Here is a 26278-nt window from a genome sequence, read left to right on the forward strand (position 1 = left end):
AGGTGTCCAAGTGAAGCTGTCACGGACCCCTGTGTCTCAGGGTCCGAGGGGTCCAGGGCGTGTGAAGTCCTCTCCAGTTTCAGGCAGAAGGGCAGCACGGCAGGGGAGGGGGCTCGGACCCGCCTTCATCAGGCCGCCTGGAGCCCGGAGAGGCCCACGGGGCCACCAGGAGGAAGGGGTGCGGGTCCCCCGTGGGGCCGGAGCTGACCTCCGTCCTCCTGTGTCCCTCTGGCATGCGTTTTCCACGGCTGCCTTAACAAGTGACACACTGGGTGGCTTTGAGCCACAGAAACGTGTTCTTTCGCAGGCCTGTAGACGAGAGTCCGAAATCCGGGTGTCGGCGGTTGGTTCCTGCTGGAAGCAGGTCCACGGCTCCCCCTCGACTTCTGGCCGGTTGCCAGCAATCTGTGACATTCCTGGGCTCGTAGGCGCATCACTTCCGTCTCTGCCTCCATCTTCCCGTGTCTTCTTCCTGTGTGTGTCTCTTCTCCACTTCTTACAAGCACACCAGTCACCTTGCACTGAGGGCTCACCCTAAACCAGTATGACCTCATCGTAACTAATTGCATCTGCAAAAACCCTGTTTCCCAAACAGCTCACATTCTGAGGTTCCGGCTTGGCGTGAACTCCGGGGGGCGCTGTTCAACCCAATACACCTGGGTTGGGAGTTTTGGGGCAACTTAGCCCCAGGGCAAGGGGAGAGCCATCCTTCACCTTTGCCAGCTCCATCCATCCTTCTCTTGCCCGGCTGGCCCGGGAACCAGCGGGCGTTTTAAAATGCAGCCCGTGTGGCAGTGGGGCCCGAGGAGACTGAAAATGGGTTGAAGTGTGTGTAACTGCCACATTCCCTTTTTCTGATGCGTGTGAGGTTTTTTTGAATTGCTTTAGTAACACAGCTCCAATCAATAATATTTACAAAAAGGGCCATTAAAAAAAAAAAACCACGGGAGAGGCCTGGTGGCCCTGGGACTCCGATGTGGGAGGTGGAGGCGCCCAGTTGGAGTGGGAAGGAGCGTCGAGGCCCCTCAGGGCTCCCTCGCGCCGAGGCCCCCTGTCCCCTGCCCACCGCGCCTGGGCTTTCCACCAGGAGGGCGTGGAACAAACGGGCCACCTCCAGTGGAAGGTGGACATTGGAAAGGAGGGCCTGGAATTTCAGAGAACGTTTCATTCCCAGAGATGAGACGCCTCCAGGGTGGGGAAGGGACATTGAAACTCACCTCCCCTGGCCCCGGCTAGCAGATGCTGTAGGCGCCCGGCTCAGGCCCTCCGGGGTCCTTTCACCCCGTATGTGGGGCCGAGGAGCCGGAAGGGGGCTGGGCTTCAGTGAGCTTTACTGTCCAACTTTTGGAGGACGGCCCGGCCCTCCAGGTTCCAGAAGCTTCGCTGCGGGGCCGGGATGTCCCTCCTCGGCGCCTCCCTGGGCTGCACTGAACCAGTGACTGCCGGGCCCAGGGCTATGCGAGCCCCAGCATCCTCACCTCGGGCATCCCTCACGCCCAGGGGCCCCGCCCGCTGCCAGCTGAAGCCACCTCCCGGGACGTCACCTGAGGTCACATCCTTGCTCTTCTGGACCTGGGGGGGGGAGGGGAGCACTTTCTTGATAAACCACTTGCACGGGAATCCTGTGTCGGGTCTGCTTCTGGGGGCCCTGGCTAAGACCCCAGCTCTGGGACGTTGCTGGAAGCCCCCGTGCAAGGCAGACCTTTCGTGTGGGTGACACCGGCAGCCACGGCTGGGGCAGGATTTGAAGGGCCAAGGGTCCCGTAAATCCACACCGCCCGTGCCCTTGGAATGCGTCCCTCAGTCCCCTTAAAATGGAGTCGCTCCCCGGGGGATCGGCTTTATCTCCGCGTTGACGCTGCCCCTTGGAGCGGGTTTCCCCGTCTGTTGCGCCCCCAGTAGGTTCGTGCCGCGGAGCGGGGCCTGGACGAAATGATGGCCGCGGAAAACCGGGCCTTTGCCCCCACTGCCCCCGCCCCGGGGGGACCTTCTCCCACTCCCGGCGCCTCCCCCACCCCACTCCACCCCGGGGCTCATCTCAGCTGCACAAGGCTGATCCCCTCAAGGTTTCAGATCCCGCTGCTGCTGATAATGAAAGTGATGATAAGACTTTATTATTTTGGGAGTGTCATTGTTCCCGAGGATGTTTCATGAGGATGTTTCATTTGAAATGGAATTTCTAGAATGTCAGAAGTGACCGTGGGACCCAAGGGGAAGCTCGAGTGGTGGAATTCAGGCGCTGTGATCTCCAGATGAGAGTAGATTGGAATCCTGCCCTGGACCCTTCCACTCATAGGGGCACATGGGGCTGCAATTTATAGCCCCTTGGTGCAAAGTAGGAAAAGGTGCTCTGTCTGGGTAGCTGGCTTAGAAAATAGCACCTTCTGGATGCAGACACAGCTCTAAGGTTGCACAGCTTAGGGGGTGAGCCCAGGCTGGGTTTCAGCCCCACTTACTCATGGCAAGCACCTTTGTGCAGTGCACAAACCACCCAACCATACAAGGCAGCCCCCGACCCAGACTAGTCATTGTAATGGCCAACACTGAGTTCCCTCTGGGCCACTACTGTGCCAACTATGTCACTCACACTCTCTTATCTACCACATCAGTCTTAGGAGGTGAATCCAATTTGCATCACCCCCATTTTGCAGGTGAGGAAGTTGAGGCTCAAAGATGTTAAAGAGATTGCCTAAAAGTCAAGTTAGTGAAAGGTCCAGGGCTTGAGCTCCCATCATCGGGTGCCACAGGAAATCCCTCCCACTCTGGATATTCCGGAAGGGAGAGGGTGGTAGAGGGTGATGAAACATCGTCAGTAAATCGAATTAGCTGAGAGGAGGAGGCATCTTGGCGGGGCTGTGGAATGAGGCAGGGTCGGGCAACAGGCAGAGCACTGGCCTGGGGGTCGAGAGGCTCAGGTTAGACTTTCAAGTCTGCCTTTTACCAGCTGTGTGCCCCTGGGCAAGTCACTCAACTGGTCTGGGCCTCAATATCCTCACGTGTGAAAATAAGGGTCGAGGAGGCAGGTGTCCAAGATCCTTCAGGCTCTCTGGGACTGCCATCCCCACCACCATCCCTAGGGGTGGCTGCAAAGGGGCCATGAGTGGGCTGCCTGGTCCCCAGCGTGCTGGATGCGAGGAGAGCAGGCAGGATCCCTGCATCCTCAGCCCGGCCTGGACTCTGCGCCTCTACCTTCCTCAGGGCCACTTCCATCCTGACTCAGGCCTACGGCTGCCCTGAGCAGACCCAGCAGAGCCATTCATCAAACACACACAATTAAGGCCACGGCTGCCAAGATCTATTCCGGGGAGCCGAGCAGAGCCGGGGGCGCAGGGCGGGAGCAGGTGCGGGGAGGGGCCAGCTCAGGGGGAGCGAGAGGGAGGAGCGGCTGGAGGGGGATCACAGCGTGAAGCTGCCTGAGCACCGACTGTGCCGGGTGGCTCTGTGTGTCACCCTGCAGCCCCGTGAGCTGGGGGCCAGTTTTACAGATGGGGCAAGCGAGGCACAGAGGATCACACGGCCCCACGGAGGGCGTGCGGTGACGGCAGGGGGAGCCTTGGAAGCGTGGTGGCCTTGCTTGGGGATGTGCCTTAGGCCAGACCAGGGCAACTGGATACTAAAGTGGAAACTTTGAGCATCGGCCTGGGAGACACCGAGGCTGCAGGTGTTAGACAGCAGAGAGGGGGAGGCCGGTCGCCATGGGAAGACTTCACAACGGAAAATTGTGAGAGCTGGTCCAGGACTCCTGGGCTCCTGGGCCGCATCAAGGGTGTGAAAAAGGGAGTGGAGAGAAGGGAGTTTGTGGCGGTTTCTTGGAAGAGCCCATGAGGCTGGGGAAGAGGGTGCCCCCCACCCTTCCTGGGCCACCTCGGTCTCTCCTTGCTGGCTGCCCGGGGCTGGCCCGTCCGGGGCTGCAGACCCCTCCCTCCCGTCACTGGTCGGGGCAGCGGCCTTCCCTTCCAGGACCCCGTCTGCCTCCACACCTCGTGGGGGGGCGTGTCCCGGGAACAGGCGAGCGTGAGGCTGGAGAGAGCATCCCAGCCAGGCTGTGCGTGCAAGTGTGTGGCCTCATGCGCACATCGTGGATGCCGTGGTGCCGGCTGAATCCCCTCCCAAGGTCACGACGCATCCCCCAGCTACGGGGAGGGCTGAGAGCTGATGGCTCACAGCGGAGTCCCTCTCTGGCAACAGCCACTTTCCCCGGATATTCCCGCCTCCCCTCACCCAGTGACGGGTCCATGTAGGGACGCCAAGGCCTGGCCCCTTCACCTCAGTTCCGGACATCTCTGAAGGGCAACCCAGCGTCAGCTCCCGTGGGCTGCGACTGCATCCAGGCTCAGTGCCCCCTCCGCTTCGTCCCACCTCCCCGCTTGCTTACAGCTGATGCTCCCGGAGCCTCGTGCGTGTGAGCCACCGTCTCAGAGTCTGTTTCCCAGGAATCTGAGTTAAGGCCTGCGTGTGTGCGTGCTTGTGTGTGTGCACACACGCAGGTGAGGTGACTCAGTGTGTAGGAGGGTATCGGGGGAACACAGGTGACGGTGCGGGAACGTGGGCGTGTGAACATTTGTGCGAGGGCTGATGTTTAAATGCTTCGCAGCAGGACTGAGTGTACGCGTACGGTGAGTGTGTCGCTCTTGCGGGAGGTGACATTTGGGGCTGTGGGAGGTCCAGCTGCCTGGTTCACCAGCTTCTCTCTTCCACTCACTATTCGGCCTGTGCGATGCCAGAAGGGCACAATGCTGTCTGCCCTGGCGAGTGTCCACGCAGCCCTGGGGGTGCCCCGCAGACCCAGCCCCCTCTCTCTACCCCTCTCTCTGTTGCTCACCCACCCGCTTGCCTCACGGAGGACCATCCACCACCATGGGGAAAGTGCCCCTGGAGACCAGAGGCTGTCTGGGCAGACGAGGGGAGGGCTCTGGGCTCCTGTGGTCCACTCTCTGCTCGGACCAGACCTGGCTCCAATTGGCCTCTGCTCTCTCGCCCCAGAGATGGGACGCGCATGTCGCCCAGCCGCCCACAGACAAGCCCACCTGTCAGAACGTCCTTCTCCTGAGTGACCCCAAATCAGTCGCCCTGTTACTTCTACCCGCAGCTCTCCCTGCTCCCTCGTCCCCAGGCCGACGTCCCAAGGCAGCCAAGTTGTCCCCGCTAAGCCTCGTCCCCTGTCCCACGCTGCTTTCCCCAAGACTCTGTTCACCGTTCCTCACATGAGGGCATCAGGTCCTGCTGCCCCTTCTGGGTCCCCTCTCTGTGCCTATAGAGTGCGGGGTCCGGATGTGAGCCCACAGCACCAGATGCAGCCGACCAGGGCAGCGAGGGCAGGCCCACCCCACCAGGGCCCATCAAGTCAGGAACCTCCATCGGGTCCACAGCACACTGTTGGTGCTTCCATTGACCTTGGGTGTCCACTAAACCCGACCTGATCATTTTGGGTGGAACCCTGCCGCGCCGGCCCCGTCTACCCACCCTGGACTCGTTCCCTGGGTCATCGATCCTTTTGATCTGAGAGTGCCTGACTTCACATCGATTACTGCTGGATCTCTGCGTGTTGACTTTGGCCCAGCAGTCCACCCGGGAAGGGAGCTGTGGGTCATAAATCAGCGGTGTCGGAATAGCTTGTGCTTTCGAGGTTTGGATGAACACGTCTTGTGTGTCTTCGTCCAAGACTCGGCCAAAATTATTGGGCAAGTTAGAGCTGGGGGAGAGTCTGCACCTTCTCCCAGTCCACCCCCCTCCACACTGACTCCTCGGGTGTGCTGTTCACACCAGCACGAACCCGCCTGCCTCCTCTGATCGGCTATCAGTCCTTCTGTGAAAAGGGGGAAACTGGCTTCGATGAGCCCGGTCCGGCCCTTGGACTGCGCCCCCTTCTCTTCCGATACTCCACACTCTCCCTCTAGTCGGCCAGTCCAGGCTGTTCCTGCGCCGTTCAGAATCCGCTTCTCCACCTTCCCGGCTTTTTTGGCAAACCAAGGCCATTTTGCCCCTCTCCAGTCTCCTCGCTATTTTGTTTTTCCGTCTGATTCTTGCACAGCCCACAGGATCCTGGAAGTCTTTCCTGTAGAAATAACCGTGTAATATTTCAACCAAGGGAGATGACTTGGAGGGTGTGTTAGTTATCGACTGCTGTGTAACAAATCGCCCTAGAACTTAGGGCTTGAAATGGCACAAGTTGCTTATCTCAGTTCCTGTGGGGGAGGCACGCAGCTCGGCCCGGAGGCTCTGGATGAGGGTCTCTCATGAAGAAGTTGACCAGGCTGTGGTCATCCAAAGGCTTGACCAGCCGGAGACCCGCTTCCAAGATGACCGACATGACCCTCGACCCTCGGCCTCGGTTTCTCACTGTGTGGGTCTCTCTCGGGACCACTTGGCTTTCCTCATGATGTGGGTGCGGGACTTCCCAGGGGGAGCCATCCCAGGAAGGGCAAGAGGGAGGCCACAACACCTTCAAGGACGTAGTCCCAAAAGTGACACACTGTGCTTCCGCCGTGTTCTATTCATTTGAAGCAAGTCACTAAGTCCAGACCACGCTCAACGGGAGGAGAATTGGGCCCCAGCTTTGGAAGGAAGGGGTGTCAAAGAACACATTGACGTGCTTTGAAATCACCACAGGGAGTGACAGGAGATGCTTTCAAATTCGACCAGGATGGTGGGTTTGACCCAGGGCTGCTCCGGCAAAGCACATTTGGTCGCCCAACTCCTTCACAGTCTCGGAAACGTTTGGACCATGAGCCACAGTTAAAAATCAGTCATGGAGGCCGGCCCCATGGCCTAGTGGTTAAGTTTGGTGCGCTCTCCGCTTCAGTGGCCTGGGTTCTGTTCCCGAGCACGGACATGCACCACTCATCAGCAGCCGTGCTGTGGCAGGGACCCACACACAAAACAGAGGAAGATTGGCACAGATGTTAGCTCAGGGCCAATCTTCCTCAGCAAAAAAGGAAATCAGTCATGACCTTCTGCACGTATACATATACAACCAAAACAAAAGTTCACAGAGCAGCATTTAACCTTACCATATGCATTTGTAGGAGAGGAAAAAGTTGTCCTAGACCTGCAGAGGGCCCCTGGCTGGGTCTGAAAATTAAACTGATAAAGAAGATTAACAGGAGAAAAGCATACAAATTTATTCAATGTGTTTTATGTGTCCCAGGAGCCCTCGTAAGGAAAGGAAGAGCCAAAGAAACAGTTAGACCTGGGTATTTTTATGTGAGGTCTGGGGAGGCGTGGATGGTCCGTGGGGGGCTGTGGTAGGTGAAAGATATGAGGTGATTGTGGTGAACTGGGGAAACGTGGCAGGGCCTGAGCGTCAGGTTCTTCTTGGGGTCCTGTTGTCTTCAGACAGAGGAACGCTCCATTCCTTGGGGGAGGGGGCACCTCTCACGTGAGGGTTTCATGATCTGTTTCAGGGAAGAAGAGCTGGGGGTCATAGTGACCTCTGCCGTCTTCCCAAACTCCTTCAGCTTAAAATACGCACTAGGCCAAGACACCATATTTGGGGGTAGGGTGACTTGAACCCCATCACACTGAAATCCAAAATATTCCATTCAATGTCACTCTGTTTTATTCTGTTGTACTCTGTATATTCTTAAAACATTGCTTGTAGCCAACCACATTTATTTCACGATTCACTAATGGTTAGCGACTCAGTGTGAAAAAACAAACTGCTGTCCCAGAGCGTGTTCTGTGCGGGTGCCGAGGCTGGTTACGTTCTCCATCTGTTCTCGAGCTCTCCACAGGTCTGGCCCAAGTTTCATTTTTTTAAAGGTTGGCACCTGAGCTAACAACTGTTGCCAATCTTCTTCTTTATTTTTTTTCTTCCCCAAGTCCCCCTGCTACATAGTTGCATATTTTAGTTGTGGGTCCTTCTAGTTGTGGCATGTGGAATGCCGCCTCAGCACGGCCTGATGAGCGGTGCCATGTCCGCGCCCAGGATCCGAACCCAGGAAACCGCGGGGCCACCAAAGCAGAGCGCGAATTCAACCACTCAGCCACGGGGCCGGCCCCTGACCCAAGATTCTTAACTCACCTTTTTTTATCTTTGAGACCCTCCTCCCTCGAGACGTGCCCACTGTTAATCTTTGGCTCTGTGGAGTCATTGAATCGTGAAACGTGAGAGTGTGAAGGATGCTCTGGACCAGAAGGGACCCCGTCTCCTTGCAGTGTCCGTGACAGACATTACCAATGGATCACGCCCCTGCCCCTTTCAGCTCAGTGTGTCCCTCAGAACCCTTCCCAACCCAGCGCTCCGGGGATCCCTTTTTGTGTGACAAAATTTATTTTACACTCTATTTGAAGCTACAAGGCAGACTCTGAATCCCAGAGAGATGAAGCGGCTGTTCCAAGGTCACACAGCTGGTCAGTGGCTGTGCAGAAACTGGCCGCCCACTCCCTCCCCAGGCCGCTGCCCTCTCTGGGGAGCCCAGGGCTTTCCTAGACTTTGCCATGTGGTCACTGTCTTCCTGGACCTTGTCCTCCTGACCAGGATCCGGCAGTCGCTCCCCGGCTCCTTCCTTGCCCGGCCCGCACAGATCACCAGGTGATAAGGAGACCCCAGACCCTTCCCAGACAGGACTCCCCTGGGGGCTGACACGTGGCGCCACGACCAAGAGAAGTAGTTTGTTTGGGACGCAGATCACATCAGGAAGGAGCCCGCTCATCCTCTGGCCCAGCGCCATCCCAAGAGCTGGAATCAACAGCCTGGAGTCCCCTGGCCACCCACTGCCACCAAGAGGGCCCGGGGTGGGGCCCGGGGTCGTTTTATGTGACTGCTCGTCCCGCGTGAACAGCTCTGTGCTGCTCGCTTGCTGCTCAGCCTCTGGTGCCAGCTGGACGTCGGCTTAGCGATGAAGATAGACAGGCTGTGCAGGCTCCCGGAGAACTTCCGGTCATCCTGCTGCCCGCAGGACGCAGCTCCTGGGGTGGCCCAGGGTGCTACAGGCCACACCCAGAGGGGACCCCTGATAAACCAGTGGGGGTTTTGAAGGATGGGGAGGTTATTCTGTAGTAAGGGAACGGCGCGGAGGCGTAAGGGAGCAGTGGGCTAAGAGGAAACACCGCCCCTTCATGTCTCTGGAGGGTGCGTGGTGGGAACGGCAGGTGACGGAGCAGCTGCCCCCGGGAGCTCCATTCTGTGAAGGGAGAGAGAGCAAAAGAAAAGAAACACGTACCAAGGAGTGATGGACGCAAAGGGAAAATAAAGCCGGGCCGCGGGCAGAGCTGGGGATGCTATTTTTAGATGGGTGGCCGGGGAAGGCCTCGCTGAGGGGGCACGTTGAGCAGGCAGCTGAGACGTGCAGGAGCGACCTGCAGATAACTGGAGGAAGAGCGTTCTAGGCAGAGGGAAGAGCACGCCGGGATGCCCCGAGGTGGTCTCGTGCTTGCTGTTGGGTTCCAGGAGCAGCAGGCAGGCCCGTGTTCACACGCTGTGCCCTTCTCCTCTGATCGCCTCTGGTCCTCGTGATCCCCTGGGGGGAAGGCTGCAGACCGATCACCTTTCTCCAGACAAGGACGCCGTGGGCCTGGGGGGTTAAGTGGCTGTCCTGAGCCACAGAGGGAGTTTGAGGCAGAGCAGAGCCCAGAATCCAGGGCTCAGACCCCCAGTCCGGGGTCGTTTGTGGCTCAGAGTAGCCTTGTCCGCCAGTTGTGGCCTCGGCCCAGCAGAGCTCAAGCCAAGACAGCTTCCCAGCCCTGCCAGGGGGCGGGCCTGCCGGCTATTCCAGGAGAGCTGGACGGTCCCCTGTGCTTGGCTCTGCCCCCTCGCTCCCCAGACCAAGTCTTGCAGCCCAAACTGGTCTGTTTCGGGGGGCCCTCATCAGAGGCTTGGAGACTGGTACTAAGGGAAGCTAGGCCAGGCGAGAGCTGTGCATGGTGTCCTGAAGTGGAATGAGGCCTACAACAGACCATGGTCTGCCTCGGGGACCCCGGCAGAACCTAAGTGGTCCTCTCTGGGGTGGGGGGCGTGGGTACCACCCTCTCTGTGGTGGCATCTCAATTCAGCGTTGATCAAGCCTGTGCATCCTCAGCCTGGAGGGTTCATGGCTGAATATTTTTTCTCCTTCTTTTTCTAGCTTGCTGCTTCTTCTTCCTCTTCTTCTTCTTCTTTTTTTTTTTTTTTTTGCTGAGGAAGACTGGCCCTGAGCTAACATCCGTGCCCATCTTCCTCTACTTTATATGTGGGACGCCTACCACAGCATGGCTTGCCAAGCAGTGCCATGTCCGCACCCAGGATCCTAACCAGCGAACCCCAGGCCACCAAAGTGGAACATGTGAACATAACCACTGTGCCTCCGGGCTGGCCCCTCTAGCTTGCTTCTTTTAAAATATCAGGACTGGAGAGGGGTGGGTGGGATTGGATGATGGTTTCTGGGGGCCTGGGAGAGCTGGCCTCTTTGCCCCCCAACAAGCCAAATGCAATTTAGAGCCTTCGTCAGCCCCTAATGTACCGAGCGGCAAGACAGGGCAGAGGTGAAGGACCTGGGCTCTGACATGGGACAAACCTGGGTTCAGTTCCATTCTCTCCTATCAGCTGCTTCATCCTGAGCAAGAAGCTGCAGTTTTTTCACCTGTAAAAGAGCCTAATAAGCATCTGTCTTGTGGGCCATTAGGTGGGGCACGCAGAACCCCCAGCAGGATGCCCGGCCTGGGTAGCCGGGGCTTACGGAGCACTAGCTGGAGTCCGTGTTGGTGCCAGGCTGTGTAGGGGAAGATAAATGGGAGCCACCCTCCCCTGAGAGACAGCAAGAACGGTCACGAACCTCGCTGTCCAAATCCTGCCACGCTTTCTGCCCAGGTGACTCTCCTGTTGCTCTGGGTCTCCGTTAGTCCAGAAAAGGTGTTTCAGTCCAGCTGGGCAGGACTTTCGCCAGGTTGTTGTGGATGTTGGTGGTGGCCCACCCAGATCCCTTTTGGGGGTCTACACCCCATTCCCCGATTACTGTGAATACTGGCTGCTAGTGGTTCACAGATTGTCCCCTTATCTGGAGAATCACCGTGACCCAACAGGAGCCAATGGCTGAGGGACGTGTGAATACAAGAGGCCAGCCCCCTTGCCTCAAGGTGGGACCAACGTGTGGCTTAGTTTATGCCGCAGAAATCCTGTGGGATTAGGTTGAAGCAAGTCTCCAACTGAGACCTGCCCCACCCTATCTCTCTTCCCTTACTGTTCTCTTTTCCTAATCAATCATTGCACTGAATCCTTGCCTCAGGCTCTGCTTCCAGGGAACCAGACTTAAGACACGGCTCCTCGTGATTCTAGTCTCAGAAATGCCCATCGCTTCAGAATCTCAGGGAAAGGAGATCCCCTCCTCTGCCCCTTACTGTCCCCCTCCCTCAGCCCCACTGTCCCAGGTGCCTGCTAGATGTCTGCACATGGCTGTCCGGCACCTCAAAACACTGACCCTGAAATTGAACTCACTGTCTTTCCCCAACCAGCTCCTCCTCCTGGTTGCCAGCTGCTATAAATGACACTCCTCTCTCCAGCTCTCCAGGCTCCTCACTTGGCTGTGCTCTGATTCCTGCCCCTCCCTGCTCAGCTGCCAGCTCCCGTGCATCTGTCCCCCTCTCCCTTCTCACAACCACCATCTCTCCTCTTTCCCTCATCGCCCTCATCCATTTTGAAATAATCTTGTCAGACATTTGCTAGGAACCAGCAGATGTGAGATAGCTAAGTTCTCTGTGTCCATGAACTCAATTACTCATCATAGTGACCCTCTGGAGAATTATCATCGTCCCCATTTGATAGATGAGGAAACTGAGGCATAGAGAGGTAAAATGATTCATCCAAGGTCCTACAACTAAAAACTGGTCTTCTTTATCTGATTTTCCCAGAAACCAACTCCAAGTAAAGGATTCAAGTGCACGATGTATGTTTGGGCAGTGAGTCTAGTAAACCCTGGTGGCGGGAGGAACAGAGACAAGAAGGGGAGGCAGGCAATAAGGAGTGTCATCAAGAAAGTTAGCACAGCGGGAAGAGGAGCTTAACCCCCCTGGGGAACTCCATGAGACACGAGGGAGCTGGGGCATTGATACGCCAACTTCTTTGAGTCCACGGTCGAGGGCTATTCCCGGGGGCTTTGAGCACCAGGCACTGCTGGTGCAGGTGGAGTGGGCTCCAGCAGCCTGAGAAAGCCCTAAAGCAATGCAACGCTGGTGCTGGGAGTCAGAAGTCAGACCAGTGCAATCAAACATCTGGGCCAAGGGGCCGGGACGGGCACCAACCGTGCCTGCTATGGTGGCAGAGCTGGAACCCAATCTAAGCAGGGTGGGTCAAGGCTCCATGCTTTTAGCCACATGCTCTGCCAGCTCCAACATGGTGGCCTGTCTCTCAAGCCTGTTTCATGTCTTTCTTCCCACCAGTTTTGCCCATCAGCACCCATTTATTCTCCTGCCCTCACTCGGAGCCAGTCCCCTGCTCAGGCCTCTCTAGTGGCTCCCACTGCCAACTGCCTGAAGCCTCATGGTCTGTCCTGCAATCGAGGTCACGCCAGAATGGCCCTTGCCTCCAGTAGGAGCCTGTGTCCCAGCTCCCCGCCAGAGCACCTGTCCCCCAGCCTCTGCACCTTTGCTCCTGCTGTGCCTCTTCCTGGAACGCCCTCCTCCATCACTGCTGGGGAAGTCCTGCCCGACTGTGAGGCCTCTTGGTCCACAGAGCCCTTCCAGGGCCCGCTCCTCTGAGGGCAGTGGCTCCCGTTGGCCTTTATCTAAGAGCATTCATCTCTGCTTGGTGCCACAGCTATGGCGCCGTGGTTACGCCCCTCGCCCCAGCAGTCAGACTGTTAGATGCTAAATCTCTGAACCCCAACTCTGCACCTGCTGTGTGACTCTGAGTAGCTTACTTGATGGCTCCAGGCCTCAGTTTATACATCCACGAAGTGGGGACATCATAATATAATAATATTTAGTAATAATATTTATATCAAGGGGTAGCTGTGGGGATTAAACGAGATAACCCATGTAAAAGGCTGGCAGGTGACATGTTCCCATTAAAGGGTACTCATTACATTTGTGTAAGAACCGCCCCCTCGGCCGGGCCACACACTCCCTGAAGAGGAGACCCCACCTCTTTGTGCTCTCTCCATCCCCCGTGGCATGTGGCACAGCCTTTCCACCCAGCTGCTGATGGAGCGTATTAAAATGCAAATTCTGCACCCTGTCGGATCTAACACACGTCTCGCTAAGCCCTTCCTTCATTTTCTTCTTTTTTGGTAAAAGCTATTCATTTTGCTCCCTAATATTGGTCCCTTACAAACGTGACGGTTATTTCCTTATTCTCTGATTGGCTGTCTCCTCCGAGAGAATTGAAACTCCCTGATGACAGAGATTCGGTCCCTCTAAACGGTGACGGACCCGGCAGGCCCTGGAAAAATATTGGGTGAATGAGTGAATGAACGAATGAATGGAGCAAATGCCCACTAGCGTTCATCACAGTGATCTCTCCAGGGAGCCTGTGTCATCTTTTTCTGGGGCAAGGCCGCAGAAAGTCAAAGCCCAATTCCATGTGTTCATTGGTCCAGACCTTGGCTTGAAAGCGCTCAGCCGTGGGTGTTCTCCTTTGGCGCTGGACCTCCTGCCGTGCGTCTGTGCTCCCTCCAGGCCAGTGCAAAGGGGCCCCCATCGTTGTTCTGGGAGCCCAGGCCAGGCCCTAAGGAGACAACAGGAGAGAAAGATGGGTAAGTCTATCAGCCCTCTGGGGACCCAGATTGGGCCACGTCCACAACTGTCACCCCTTCCACATGGCCCTGCTCCTCGCTCCAACCCCACTTCAGGTTCTTTCGGGAAATTGGTACTAGCAACAGAATCCCAGGGGATTTGAGCTCTGAGTGCCACCCGCAGTGATGGTTCTGCCAGCTCCCAGATCGGGCCCTTCGTCCACCACCCTGGGTGCTGCAGGGGGGAGAGTGGGAGATGGAAGAATATGTGCAGGGGTGACACAGTCTGGGGGGCCCCAGCAGAAACAGCTGCTGCCGAAGTGACTCATCCAAGAGCTGGGTGGGGTGCTGAGGGCTGCTGTGGGCCGGGGCTGGAGCTGAGCGAGCAGGAGTCAGAGGCTGGTGACGCACCTCATCCCACACGCGGGACAGTGGCCAAGTGGACTTCAGCTCGGAGGGAAAACACCCAGGGACCACACATCCGCTGGGCTCCACCCACGGCTCACTGTGTGCCTGTTGGCTGCTCCAAAACAAAAGCCAGCCTCATTCAAAGTCCTCCAGGATTTGGCCCCCAGCCTCTCGTCCTGCCACTGCTTTCAACTCCCCTCCAGCCCTGTGGGACCGTGTGAGTTACCAGAAAGTTCCATCCCCTCCTTAGCTGCCAAGCCTTTGCCTGGGCTGTGCCCTTTGCTTAGAAGGCAACCCCCCATCCCCATCCAGCTGATGCAGCTACAGGACCAGCTCCTACGGACGCCGGACGCCAGATGTGCAGTGCATGCCCCTCCCCCACGTCACCTTATCACGCTGGGCCTGTCCTCACCCTCATGGCCTGTTTCAAAATGCGAATTTTGTTATTGTTTGGATATGGTGAGGCCAACAGATCAGAGATGACTGCCATTGAGAAGACAGTTTGTAATTCACAGATGCTGAGAGAAAAGGGCGTGCCACAGCACCGGGGCCACCCAGGGAAGCTCCAGGGCCAGTCAGGATGCAGAGAGAGAGGGAGGAACACGTGGGCAAGAGCCTTTGGTGTGGTTTCTGCAGGAAGCAAAGGCAAGGCAGCACGGCGGCTGGTTTGACAATTTCAGTGGGCTCTGGGGTCCGGGGACCCTCCCCCGTTCTCTGGTACCTGGCCTGGGGGATTGAGTGGCCCAGAATGTGAGAGCCCGTGGGGGATGGAGAAGGTGGGGTGATCTCTGGTTGGTTTGCACGTGAAAGCTGTGCTCACACAGGTCCTTCCCCCTCTCTGAGAGCTGACCAGCCCTGGCAAAGGCCGTCTCTCCAGGCCCCACGAGGTCCAGATGTCAAAGCAAGAGACACGTGGTTCACACGCGGCCAGAACTCCGTTTGCCAAACTCTCCTGGGGGCAGGAACCAGGCCACGGGGGCGGGGGGCCCGGTGCTGGCCTGACCATTGGGGGTTCTTGGCAAATGCTGGATGGATGAGGGGCCCCTGTGGACCAGGCCTGGCGCCAGGCCCTTGGGGACACAGCGGCAGACAGAAAAGCGAGATCCTTCCTCTCAAGGACTTTACTTCCAGTGCGCAGGGCAGACAACAAACCAACAAAGGATAAACAGACGAGAACGTCAGTTACTGGAAAGTGCGTGACAGAAATAAAACACACAGATACAACGGCTCCCGGGGAGGGGGGGGCATGGAGGAGGAGGGGTTCCATCAGAAAGGGCAGTCAGGGCAGCCTCTCAGAGGAGGTGGCCCCTGGGCCGAGGCCTGAGTATGGAGGAGTCGGCCGTGCCAAGGTTTCAGGGCTAAGCGCTCCAGCAGGCAAACAAATGAATGAATGAATGAATGAATGAATGAACAAATGGACCCTCGGGTCTGCGTTCCCACCTCTTCACTGCCGGCTGTCGTGCATTTTGAGGCTTGAACACCATCGGTGTTGGAGTCTCACGTATTAAAGTAACTTCGATCACGGTCTTCCGTCATTAACAGGAGCATCTCCCAGCGCGACCCGGCCCCACGAGCAGGCACTTCCAGGCCTGGGGGCGGGACGCTATTTTAACCAGCTTTGCTCTCTGACCCCTCATCCCATTCACACGGGAGCCAGCAACTGTCGTGCCAAACTTGGCCCTGATGAGAGTTACCGTGGCTGATTTATGGCCCCAGTCGATGGGGCCTCTCTCGGGGAGGGTAAAGGGCAGTCTTGCTCAGGTACTGAGGTCTGCCCAGCCATCGGACACTCAGCCCAAGCCCAGCCCACACATGCTCCAGGCAAAGCCGCAGTTGCAGACCCCTGGGCTGCCCAGCATCTTCCAGCAAGCCTCCTTTGGCGACCAAAGCTGGAAGCTGCAGCCGTGGGCTCATTTGGGGTTCCTGGTAAATCTCCAGCGTTTCCTGGGAGAGCCGGGCTGTCTAGCCATGCCACCAGGTGCCACTCTTTGAGGTGCCTGGGGTGGGGACGTGCAAATGTGGTTGACAAATAAAAGTCAAAGGGAGGGGGCAGGGGGATGACTCCGTCAGCCGGCAGGCAGGTGGGATATAAATAGTTTTGCCAGGCCCCTCTCCGCGCTGGGTGCTGGAGACGACGTCTGAGACGTTCATCACGCTGGCTGGCGGAGCTGTCTCCAAGGCAGTGTGGCTCCCTGCAGGCTGTGGGCCCACCCACGCCACATCAATCTCAGCCACTGGGAAGCCCGGGCTGCCTGTCTGGGTTCCAGGGGGGACCCCCAGGTGGCCTGATGCACCGACAGACCCGGGAACTTGGCTCTAGTCGAAAGGCGGGGTGTTGGGGAGGTTGGGAAGGGCAGGAAAGGGACATTCCCTGAGCGCCTGCTTTCTGCTCAGAGAAGAGAAGCAACTGCCCCAAGGTCGTAAGTATTGACCTTGAACCCAAGTGTTTCCTGCTTATAACTCCCCTGGCATGCTGCAATCAGTATCTTCTTTTCATTCATTCATTGGTCCATTATTCAGATATTTCTCCAATCCCATAGGGAGTCAGGAAAACACAGATTTCAGCGCCTGCTCCTCCACTTCCTCTCCAAGGGGCCCAAGGCAAAGGGCTCTGCCTCAGTTTCCCTAGTAGTGCAAAAGGATGACGACGCCCACACCTTGTGAGCTTCCTCCAAAGGATGCGCGCAGCCGCGGAGGGGCCCCTTGGCGCACAGTCGGCCCTCGCCCATGGCCCGCCCTGGCTTAGGAGCTGCAGAGAGCCAGACATGGTGCCTTGACCTGCCTTCCAGGTGTCCCAAGCCTGCTGAGGGACAGACGTCCACACTGCTTCTGCCAGTGGGCAAGATGGAGTAAGTGCCACGTGGAAGCGTGAGAAACGAGCTGTGGGCAGTGTGTTTGGGCGCGACGAGGGGCAGCTTTTGGGAGGATGGGGCACTGAGTCCTACTGGTGGGAGAGCAGCAGAAGGGACGTCTGATGGAGAGGACGGCATGGGCAGAGGCCTGGAGACCTAAAGGCTATTTGGGGACAGCGGGGACAGTAGATCGATGCCACTTGGGCAAGGGACCAAGGGAGGGACTGGCAGGGTCTGCTCGGGGGTTAAGAGTGGATGCTAGTTGCCTTCAGCGGTCACACTAAAGCACTTGGACTTTGCTCTCTGGGCACCGGGGAGCCATTGATGGCTTTAGAGGAAGGCTCTGACATCATCTGGCCGGGGTCTTGGGGTAGCCTTCTGGGGGCACTGTGGAGGGCGAACTAGGGGGCTGAGACTGCGGGTTCTGCACGTCCAGCCAACAGATAAAGAAGAGACAGATCTGAATAAAACGAGACTGGTTTACCGGCACTTGCTACGTTTCCAGCACTTTCTGTACGTTTTCTCATTCACCCCTCACCAGGGCTGAGTGAGGTGCTCTGGTGCCCATTTTACAGTGAAAAAACTGAGGCCCAGGAGGGTAAGTGACTTGCTCAAGGTCACACAGCCAGGGAGGGGTGGAGTTCAGATCCAGATCCTGGTCCGTCTGAATTCCAGGCCCTGGCCCCTCCCAGGTCCCAATGCCCTCAGGCCGAGGAGGCCCAAAGGGGACAGAGGCAGCTGTGACCTTAACAGATCGTGAGGACTTCCTTGCTCAGCATCCCTGAGCTGAGCGTCTTCCCTTTGCCCCTGCAGACCACAGCCCGCCCTCTGCGCCCCTGCTCTGGGTCCCGGGAGGCTGACTGTGCGGGCAGCATCCGCGGGCTCCCTGGTCCTTGTCTATTAGCGTCTGGCTGGGTTCCATCACTGGGGCAGGGGAGCAGAGGGAAGGAGGAGAGTGAGCAGGGATCCTGTCCCCCACCATCTGCCTGCCTCGGGCGGGCTCTGTCCCCTTACTGACGGCCACGGCCCCCGCAGGCTCCCTCTGTAGCGTTCTCTGCCGATCTGGCTGCTCCCTTCAGACCCGGGGTGGTGACAGCCCTCCAACTTTTCTGTGGGACTGTCTACAGGGCCCGGGCTCAGGACAGAGGAGCAGGGATGGGCTGATAACGCTGGACCCTGACGTCAGCAGGGTGGATGAGCTCCTCAGGGAGCGTGCAGAGATGACGCTCAGGGACCAAGCCCAGGGGTAGCTGACATTTCCGAGTCCCCAGAGGCTGAGGAGCCAACGAGGCGGCTGAGGCCACACGGGGCCAGAGCCTCGCTTTCTCACATCCCGGCTGGAAACTGTTACTGGCTGACTCCGTCTCATTCGTCAAAGCGGGGGAGGTCTGTGAACCGCGGTCTCTGGACACAGCGCTCTCTGTCCCCGGGGGGGGATCTCCCCCAGCAGATAACTCTGCGTCACGCCCCTGCCTCCTGGGGCTTCTCCAGCCGGCATCCAGCAGCCTGACTTTGTGTTCCGAGGGCCTATGAAGGCACGTGGAGACTCAGACTGGGAACGAAGTGACCTTCTTTTTGAAAAGCCTGTTCCATCCCGGGGGACCTGGTTGGCTGAGACCTCCGGAGCCAACCCCCCAGGGTGCTGGTTTACGAGCAGCGCCTTTCGCATTTCTGCGCATCAGGACCACACCCGCCCTGCCTGTGGCCTGTGTCCTGCCACCAGTACCCAGCCACCTGCAGAGAGAGCACGCCTGCAGCGGGCGGTAGGGAGGGAGACAGTGTCCCATCGCATACGTCTAGGCTCAGAGAAGAGGAAGGAAAGACGGGAATTTGATTCTTACGTGGGAGCTACGAAAATCCATCTTTGAACGAAGGTGGGTCCATTTTGAGCCACGGGACTTGAGAGCTAGAAGGGGCCTCCTGGACCCTCCCCTCATTTCACAGATGAGGAAACTGAAGTCTAGAGAGCGGGTGTTACTCATGGCCTCAAAGACGGCCCGAGCCAGCCAGTGCTCTCTCGGCATCGCCCGACCCCATCCGGCAGCTCTTACCCCCCAGACTCCACGCCCAGGTGGCATCCACGTGCCTGTAGCTGGTTCTGATCCGGATTCCTACCCACCTCGGTCCCCACCGTGGAAGCAGCTGGCTGCCCCACGTTGGGCGGGGGCCGCCTGGGTGCGAGACGACCGTTTCTCACGGGGTGGAAATGAGAGCTGCTTCTCGGGGAGAGGTGTCTGTGAGCCGAAATGCCAGCCAGTCGGGTGCGGAGTGGGGCCTTGTCGTTCCGTGCTCTGCAGATGCCAGCCGAGTGGCGGGAGGGCAGGGAGGAAGGACAGGGGGCTGGCAGGGCTGCTAAAGGGGCCTTGGAGAACGGGCAGGTGGAGAACGGAGGTGCCACGAGGACAAGGGCTCGCACAGGGTGGCACAGTGAAAGCAGCATCCCAGATTTGGACCCCTCTGCAGCCCCCTTCCCCGGCCCGGCCGTCTCTTCATTCTGCACTTGAACCTGGGAGGCGAAAGAGGGCCCCGAGTCAGCAGTGGCCAAAATGGGCCTCTCCTCACTTGTAAATTCAAGTGGGGGGTCTTCCAGCCACGACAGGCTGGATCGTTACTCAGCCAGAGTCCATCCCGTTCCCCTCCCCCCGTGCGGGGTCCGCTCCCCGCTTACTGACAATGGCCTTGGCCCTGTGACTTGCTTTGAGCAGAAAATATTAGCACCCAGGGCAGAGCAGAGGCCTGAAACGTGCTGACGTGGCTTGACCTGCTCCGGGGCACTCCGGTGGTCCCAGAGAAGACGCTCCCCAGAGGCCACTCCCTTTCCCCGGGGTCGTAGAATGACCTTCTGTGGGGTGGCATGGGCCCAAGCTGCGGTCTGAGACAGGACTCCCAGCTGAACCCATCCTGGCTCAGGAGAACTGGGCTCGACCTGCAGGCCCCGAATGTGAAATAAATGTTGGTGGCTGTAAGGCTGGGGGTGGGGACGGCTTGTTCCGCAGCATTATTACAGCAATCGCTGACTGATGCGCAGACCTGGAGCTCGAGAGGAGGCCAGGAGTTTCAGGCTCTCCACGGTCCTCCGCTGCCACGGCCCTGTGGGAGGGGGGTGGATGGAGAGGACGCCCTCAGTCAGCTCTAAGGGGCCGTACAAACGGAGGGGGCCCCAAGCCTCTGTTGATACTCACGACATCTCTGCGAGGAAAAGGGGGCTCCTCAGGGAGAACTCCCCCAGGTTCCAGAGCTAGAACGTGGCAGAGCTGAGACCAGAACTCATCCTGAGTCTGGGCGGGTTCTGGGCTCCCCGCCCCCAGGGCCACGTCCCAGGCAGAACGGTCTGGAGCAGAAGCGCTGGCGCCTGACGGAGCTGCGTTCAGCCCCTGCTCTGCCCCTCGGGCTGTGTGACCTTGGGCAGGGTGCTGCAGGACTCTGGGCCCCCGCTCCAGCATCTGACATGGGCTCATTGCCCCCGTCTGTTGCAGGAGGTGACATGAGATCATGGACACAGGTCACAGAGCAAAGAGCCCAGCACAAGATGGGCGCCCGATAAGAGGCGGCAGCTGCTGTAACTATTGTGATGTGATTCCGGGTGGCGTGGGACATTCCAGGTTCAGCGTGGTGGGCAGCACTGTCTGCAGCCTGCTGCTCATTCAGAATCCACCCTGGGCAGGGGCTGGGTCAGAGGGGTTCCTATCAGGAGAGAGAGCTGGCCTTCACCTTGCGCCCCCGGGAGAGCGCCGAGGGGCCCAGGAGCACAGGGCCCGGCCGGCGCCCGCAAGGAAACCGCGGCGAGCAGTGTGAAGATGGGGTTCTTGCTGTCACTTGGTGAAGGACGGCCAGGCCTCGTGGCCTGAGTGACGGGGCCGCAGTGGGGTGGAGGCAGCCTGGGAAAGTGCAGGTTGAACTGCTGGCAGTCGGGTGCCCTGCTGGGGCCTGGGGCAGTCCAGCAGCTCTGTCCCCTGGACACACACACGCACACCCTCCCCCACAGGAGCCCCCCTCCAACTGGCGCTTGGGAACCCAGGAGCATTTCCCTTGGGAGTGGATCTTCTGGAAGGATGGGAGCCTCCCAGAGGATGCCATGCCTTCCGAATAGTCTGTCCCTCCCCACTGTGAGACTTTGTCAGGAGTCTGCTGTCCTTGCAGCGTGCAGGACTCGGCTCACCCACTTTACTGCACACCAGGTCCATCAGTCAGTCAGTCAATCATCCTGAAGGCATTTAATGAACAACTACTATGTCCCAGGCTCCATGCTGAGTCCTAGGGACCCAGCAAAGAATAAGACACAGGGTGCTCTCGTCCCTACAGAGGGGACAGTCCCAGGAGCTGGAAGGGTTCCCTTGAGCTATCCCCACCCCCTCTCCTCGTTACTCTGGGGTCCAGGCCAGGCCAAGGTGACGCGTCCTGTCCACGTTAAGGTCATGAGGAGTGACCAGGGAGCCTGAAGTCCCGATCCCCATCGATTTGTGTGTGACCTTGCATAAGTCACTTCCCCTCCGTAAACCTGGATTCCCTCCTCTTTAAAGAGACGGATGTGGGGTCCACACGACCCCAAGGCCTGTCCTTCCTGGGGAGTGAGTCTGGGAATCGCCTCCCACTCATGAGGCTCGCTCAGTAGGTCTTTGCTGAGGCCGCCCTGACCACAGACCACGCCGGGGACCCACGACGACCAGGCCTGGCCCCCTTCTCCAGGAAGACCCTGATTTACATGTCTGACATATAGACAATAAGGCAGATGGTTGGAGACATCAGCAAACTGAAGCCGACAGCTTTTCTCCTGCTCCCAGACGCTCCCTCCTGTGCCGTAGTTTGAGATCACCACCCTGGTGTCAGCCGAGAGCCCTTATCTCCCGGGAGAAGTTGTCAGATCGGTGTAGCCGGCCTCACGGTCACGCTGCCTCGATTTCATTCCCAGGAGACAAGATAATCATCGTTAATTGCGCGGCGAACAGCGGGGACGATGGCAAAGGAAGGCGGCTCCTCTCCCCTCAGGTTCTTGCGTGCTGGTGGGAGAAGAGCTGCCAGAGGCTGGACCACAGACTTTGAAGACCGGGTTCAAATCCTGCTTGACCTCGGGCAGGTTTCTTAACCTCTCTGTGCCTCAGTTTACTCATCTGTAAATAGCGGACAATTAGAACAATCCCTACTTATCTCAGAGGGGGGTTAAACGGACTACCGTTTGTAAGCGTCTGGACCCATCAAGACCCCATGAACGTTCCTTGAATAAGCGCTAAGTAGGTGCACCCCGCTCAGCCTCCCAGGCACGGCGGAGAAGTCCTAAGAAAAGAGATTCGGGGTCCCCAAAGCCATCAGTCACGCGGCCTCATGTTCTGTGCTCACCAGGGGAGCTGAAAACAAGTCGTTTGTACTTACGGAAACCTCACTCTGAGTCAGACACCGTCCCAGGGGCTCCTGAGTACCTTAACCAAGTTAATCCTCGCACAAATCCTGGGGGACGCACAGGGAATGTCCTCACCACTCCCATCTTACAGATGGAGAAACTGAGGCTCAGAGCAGCGCCTGACGGGTGGGCATCAGCCTCCAGTGCTTCAGCTGGTGGAAAGCAGGGTGCAGGGGTCCCCAGTCTCAGCCCCGCTCACTCTCACCAGCTGTGTGGTTTGGGGCAAAGGACTAACCTCTCTGTTTTCTCAGCTGTGAAGTGGGGGAAACAGCACCTACCCGCAGGGCCGTGGTGGAGCGGAAATGAGACGACGTGGGCCACACGCCTGCACGGCTGTTAACGTGTGACGGGGCTCAGGAGATGGGAAAAGTTATAACTTAAAAAGGGGAAGAGGGGGCTGAGCAGAGGTCCTAAGCCCAGGGCAGCCCCAGGGAGCCAACGACCTGTGTCAGCCCCACTGACAGTTTTGGGGGAAACAAACCCCTCCCCGGCCCACCCCTGCTCAGAGCCGCGGGGACCCGTCCCAGGGGTAGATGGAGGGGGTGGTCTCAGATCTGGGAGTCAGCCAGCCCGGGGCCCACTCCCGCTGGCCACTTTCAAGCCCCGTGTCCCCAAGGCAGTCACTCCCTTCTCTGGCCCCGGTTTCCCATCTGAACCAGAGGCAACAACCACCACTTCAGAGGCGTGGGGAGGAGCGGCCGAGACCCCGTAGCTCAGGTTGACTAAGCCCTTGCCACGTGCCAGCCACTCTTCTACGCGTGTCACACCTCTCTGCGGAGTAGGCACTCTTATTATTGCCATTTTACAGACACCGAAACTGAGGCTCAGATAGGTCAAGGAAACTGCGTAAGGTCACACAGCGCCAGAGCCGGCAGATGAAAGATGTCAGCCCAGCAGAGCGACAGAGCCCGCGCGGCTCTGGTAAACTGTTCCTGAGGGTTCGCGTCCAGGCCCTCAGATTTCAAAGCAGGGGAACGTGGGCTGTGTCCTGGCTCCACGGCCTCAGCTGGGAGGTCCCTGGCTATTTGTGAAACGCGTCTACCCAGGCCTGGGGTTCCAGACAGGCTGACACAGTTCCCTGCTTGGTTCTACCCGCACAGTCGTCCCAGGACACTGGCCGCTGGCTGGGGCCGGAGCAGCCGGGCCTGGCTGCCTCAGCGTCCTTCCTGCTTGGAGGCGAGTGTGACCTCCCTTCGGCCAGTCCCTTTGCCCCAGAGCGTCTTCTTCCGGTCGCTCCAGTTTACTCTGCCTGCCCCGGGAACAGGCCACTGCAGGGGAAACCCTTCTGCCCCGAGGCGGCTCCCTGCCACACTCCTGTGGCTCCAGGGGGAGGCTGGCCCAGCCTCAAGTCGCCCATCCCGGCTGGAAGGACGGTTGGGACCAGCTCGTCGTCCCCCCTCCGTCTTTTCACAGACGACCAGACGATGGGATGCAGACGGGCAGGGGCTGCCCAACACACGGAGCTCCAAGGGCGGTCAGGACACACCATGAAAACAGCCGCCGCTGAGGAGCCTCAGGACACGCGCAGAGCTGTGCTGGCAGCCTGACTTTCATCCGATCCTCAGTCAGCCCTGCAAGGTCGGTGCTCCTGCTCCCATTTGACAGCTGAGGAAACTGAGGCACAGAGAGGTTAAGTCACTTACCTAAGGTCACACAGAAAGCGATGGTCTAGGGATTTGAGCCAAGGTCTGTCTTGACTCCTCCATCAGTGCCCTTTGCTCTTTGTGGCACCGTCAGGAGCAGCATATTGGGTCTGCGGGCCAAGGGCCACTTACCAAAACGGCGGGATTCTCTCTGCACTGCCACCACCCAGAGAGCCTGGCAGGGGCGGGATGGTCCGCTCCACCCATCCGTCTGGGCTTCCTCTCCAGGGCTCCTTCCCTCACCGTCTCTTTTTCCAGAAGGGCTCACAACCCCGTCAAGCCGCCAGCGTCACAGAGAGAGGCACCTCCGCCGGCCCGCCCTCCTCCGTCCCTTGCTCTTCCTGCCCTGGGGCCAGGCTGGTCCCTCATCATCCACCGGCACCCCCTCATGGTGTCTCCCCTCAGGTGCTCCCTCTCCCCGCCCCCACCCGTCAGAATCCAGCCGTTTGCAGGCAGACGGAAGTTCACATCCCCCTACGCCTTACATGAACTGTGTGGCCCGGAGCAAGCCACTCATGCTTCTGGAGCCTCAGTTTCCTCTTTTGCATACGGGGCCATCCGGGCAGCTCTGGAGGGACATGGAATGAGCTACAGTATGTAAACCAGCCCAGGGTCGCATTATGCTGGTCGTGGTGGCACAGGAGTGGGTGACTTCTTCCCGGTGGGTGACCGAGGGCAGGACAAGGGCCTGGGCAGGGCACAGTCAGGAGGCTGTGGCTTGGATGCTAGAGACAGTGGTGACCAGGACCATGTTTAAATGAGACCAAACAGCAGGGCGTTCCAGCCAGTGTCCCACAGGAAGTGGCTGCTGAGAGGATGGGGCCCAGCCTGGGGCACCCCGCGGGCGGGCAGTGGCACCACCCCAGGCCTGGCCGCCAGGCTGAGGTTTGGGGGCAAACCTCGCAACAGCCCTCTCAGTATTTGTATCCCCACTTTACAGACGAGGACAGCGCGGCACAGAAAGGGTAAGTAACCTTCCCAAGATCACCCAGCATGAAAGCAGCACAATCAGAATTAGAACCCGCACGGTGCGTTAACCAAATTCTCGCCACACCAGCTCACCACAGGTTTGGACTGAAGTACCACCACGCACGTCATAGTCTGCCCCGTCCTGGACCTGGGCTGAGCAGGATGTGGACAGATTCCCAAGGAAGCAGGACAGCTGGGCCGACAGCCAGCCAGGCCCGGTCCACCCCAAGCAGCCAAATTCTTCCCGCCTGCCTCTGACCCACCCTGGGGCTCCGAGAAAGAAGCCGGGCTCCAAAGACAATTTCTAATAAAGCTAAACGAGAGGAAGCTCTGAAATGAGAGCGGGGGCGGGGGGGCCCCCCGGGCCTTTGAACCTGCAGGGGTGGCACTGGCCGGTGCCCCAGTGGCCTCCACACTCAGCCTCCCTTATGAAAATAGGCCGGGTGCGTGGGCCTCGGGCAGCCTGGAGACGGATGCAGGTCCGTTGGCACCCTCAGCCGGCAATGTGCCGCAGGGCGCCCGGAGCCCAGCCCAGGTCGGGCGGGTGACACTGGCAATGCTGACCTGCCCCCAGTGTTTGGCTGGGCCGCGGAAGGAGACTGGCAGGTCCTGGGCGGGGAGGCCTTGACCAGCGGAGAGGCAGATCACAGAGGTCACGGGCCGGGGATGGGGTCAGACTGCCCACGGCAGATCCTGGCTCTGCCCTCCGAAGGGCCCCAGTTTATAGGGGGAGACTGGGTCTAGCTTGCAGCCCCCTGGGGGCAGGCGGGACGGATTACCGGGAGGCAGGAGGGCTTGCTTTCGGGGGGGTCTGAGCCCCCCACCCCAGCGAAGCCTCTTCCGGCGGGGGAGGGAGGGCACAGCCCACGCCCTCGGCCTCGCCCTCCTCCCGCCCTCCGTCCCCCATCCCCCATCCCGCAGGAGGCCCTGTCTGCTCGCCGCTGCTCTTCGGCCCTTTCCCCACACTTCCACCGAGGATTTATGGTTTTAATAATGCAGACTTTGTCCACCAGGCTCCCTTCTGTTTAGTCCCCTCTAAAGATCCTTAAAATTAAAACACTAATCAGGAATTTATTTTCTCATCAATCCTGCCCTTCAGGTTATGAGGCCCCGGTGTTTTCACAGCCCAGCGGGCCACGGGGAGGGGCCCTCCAGAGGAGGGGGCGCGGGGGACAAAGGCTCTGGCTCCGATCAGAGAGGAAGGGGGAAGGGGCGTCAAGCAGAGAGTGTAGACAGTGAACGAGAAAGAGGGATCGACATGCTGGGAGGGCGGGAGAGAGAAAGCGGGAGAGGGGAGGATGCTCAGAGATCAAGACCGGAGTGCACAGGAGGAGGCAGAAACCCAGGGAGATGGAGAGACAGAGAGAG

The 26278-nt window shown here is 58.7% G+C and overlaps 1 long non-coding RNA gene across 1 annotated transcript; it reads left to right on the top strand.

The window, feature by feature from the left end:
- Nucleotides 1-18578: 18578 nt before the first annotated feature.
- On the top strand, nt 18579-25980 carry LOC139074328 (uncharacterized). Its single transcript, XR_011523837.1, has 3 exons — nt 18579-18777; nt 23712-24906; nt 24999-25980. It is a non-coding gene; the product is annotated as an uncharacterized lncRNA (long non-coding RNA).
- Nucleotides 25981-26278: the final 298 nt, after the last annotated feature.

Source organism: Equus przewalskii, chromosome 11 (assembly GCF_037783145.1).
Source record: "Equus przewalskii isolate Varuska chromosome 11, EquPr2, whole genome shotgun sequence".
Lineage (NCBI taxonomy): Eukaryota > Metazoa > Chordata > Mammalia > Perissodactyla > Equidae > Equus > Equus przewalskii.